The sequence below is a fragment of the Macrotis lagotis genome, chromosome X, assembly GCF_037893015.1.
Source record: "Macrotis lagotis isolate mMagLag1 chromosome X, bilby.v1.9.chrom.fasta, whole genome shotgun sequence".
Taxonomy (NCBI): domain Eukaryota; kingdom Metazoa; phylum Chordata; class Mammalia; order Peramelemorphia; family Peramelidae; genus Macrotis; species Macrotis lagotis.
Window position 1 is genome coordinate 346,008,386 of NC_133666.1, and position 2,904 is coordinate 346,011,289.

The following is a 2,904-nucleotide window of genomic DNA, read 5'->3' on the forward strand; positions in this document are numbered from 1 at the left end:
TTTTATGTGCACTGTGATTTCTTTTTTAAGAAAATAACTAGGAGTTCTTTAAAAAAAAGTTTTTAAAAAATGGTTAAAGTAAAAATGTGACTATGAGAAAAATCTTGCATTAAAACACCTTCAAAATCCTCATCTTACAATAGGAAATAGTTTTTATTTTTCTACCTTGTTAGCACAGAGTGATGAGGGGGGAGATAAAAGCTGAGATTTCAAAAAGTCCAGTTGAAAATATAATGACATTGGAGGCAGCTAAATGGTGCAGTGGATAGAGCATCGGTTCTGGAGTCAGGAGTACCTGAGTTCAAATCCGACCTCAGATACCTAATAATTACCTAGCTGTGTGACCTTGGGCAAGTCACTTAACCCCATTGCCTTGCAAAAAAAAACCTAAAAAATTAAAAAAAAATAAAGTATATTGACATGGAGAACAAAATTGTTACTCCAAAAAAAATGGGCAAGGGAGGGGGAAAAATCCCACCAGAACTTCTAGACCTGTTGTCTGTCTTATGAAAAACCTGTTTTTTTAATAATTTAAAATTTTTTTCCATTTACATGTAAAGATAGTTTTCAACATTTAGTTTTATAAAATTCTCTCCCCTTCCTTCCTCAAAACAGCAAGCAACCTGATCTGTTATGTCATTCATGTCCAAATATATTTCCATAAAAGTCATGCTATAAAAGAAGAATCAGAACAAAAGGAAAAAAATGAGGAAAAAACCAAAAAAGTGAAAATAGTATACATTTAGACTCTATGGGTCTTTTTTTTTTTTAGGGTTTTTGCAAGGTTAAGTGGCTTGCCCAAGGCCACACAGCTAGGTAATTATTAAATGTCTGAGACCAGATTTGAACCCAGGTACTCCTGACTCCAGGGCCGGTGCTTTAGCCACTGCGACACCTAGCCACCTCTCCATGGATCTTTCTTTGGGATTGTGGATGGCATTTTCCATTATAAGTCTTTTAGAATTGTCTTTTATCACTGTATTGCTGAGAAGAGCCAAGTCTGTCATAGCTGATCATCACACAATGTTGCTGTTAATGTATGCAGAGTTCTCCTGATTCTGCTCACATTATTCAGCATATGTCCAGTATGTTCAGGTTTTTCTGAAATCCACCTGCTCCTCATTCCTTGTGGAACAATTGTATTTCATTACATTCATATACGACAATTTTTTCAGCCATTCCCAATTGATGGATATCCCTTCAATTTCTCATTCTTTGCCATCACAAAAAGCTATATTTTTATACATGAGTTTTTCTTTTTTTAGAAAGATTTTATTTATATTGAGTTTTACAATTTTTCCCCCATTCTTGCTTCCCTCCCCCACCCCCCACAGAAGGTATTTTGTTAGTCTTTACATTGTTTTCATGTTATACATTGATCTCAGTTGAATGTGATGACAGAGAAATCATATCCTTAAGGAAGAAAAATAAAGTATGAAATAGAAAAATTACATACTAAGATAACATGGTTTTTTGTTTATCTGATTTGAAGGTAATAGTCTTTGATCTTTATTCAAAGTCCATAATTCTTCCTCTGGATATAGATGGTATTCTTCATTGCAGATATCACAACATTGTCTCTGGTGGTTGCCCTGGTGGAATGAGCAAGTCCATCAAGATTGATCATCACCCCCATGTTGCTGTTGGGGTGTACAATGTTCTTCTGGTTCTGCTCATCTCACTCAGCATCAGTTCATGCAAATCCTTCCAGACTTCCCATCCTTCCTGAATTCCCATCCCTCCTGGTTTCTAATAGAACAATAGTGTTCCATGACATACAGATACCACAGTTTGTTAAGCCATTCCCCAATTAAAGGACATTCACTTAATTTCCAATTTTTTGCCACCACAATGAGGGCTGCTATAAATATTTTTGTACAACTGATGTTTTTACCCTTTTTTTCATAATCTTTTTTTAAATGATCCCTTTAGGATTGCCTAGTTGTGATATTATGGGATCAAAGGGTATGCACAGTTTTAATAGCCTTTAGGCAAAGTTCAAGTTGCTCTCCAAAACGGTTGGATCAGTTCACAACACCAGTAGTGCATAAGTGCCCCAGTCTTCCCACATGCCCTCTAGATTTCCCTATCCAATAGGTGTGAGGTTGGTAGTTTTTAATTAACATTTCTCTAATTGTGAGTTACATATTTCAGTTTCATATGAAAATTAACCTTTTCATATCCTTTGACCATTTGTCAATTGGAGAATGACTTGAATTCTTGTAAATTTGATTCAGTTCTGTATATATTTTAGAAATGAAACCTTTGTCAGAAACATTGGTTGTAAAATTTGTTTCCTGGCTTTTTGCTTCCCTTCTAATCTTGGTTGTATTGACTTTGGGCAATTTTATTGACTTTTTAATTTAATGTCAAAATTATCCATTTTGGTTTTCATAATATTCTCTTTGATCAGAAATTCTTTTCAAAAGATCTGACAGGTAAACTATTCCTAGGCAAACTATATGTGTTAAGTTTTCTAGGACAGCCTGTTCTGTTACTCTTCCAATGAACCATTGTATGGAAACTCCAATTTTTGGCAAATAACAGGAATTACCATTACAATAAATATAAAACAGAAAAGATGAGCCAAAAAAATCAACCAGCCATGGAAATAAAAATGTTAAATGCTAGTGATACAAAGAAAGGCAAGAGAACAATCCCTGCCCTTGAGAAGCTCAGAATCATTTTCATCTCAGTTTCCAATTAAAAGAAAATGATTTAGAAGAAAATGGCAGATTTGGTAGCTCAGTGGATAGAGCCCCTGGTCCTGGAGTCAGGAGAGTCCTGAGTTCAAATTCAGCCTGGAGACACTTGACCCTCTGTGACTCTGGGCACACCCCACTGCCTCACCAAAAGAAAAAGGCAACTTGGGAAATTAACAGCTGGCCAGAAAGTTGTCTGAGC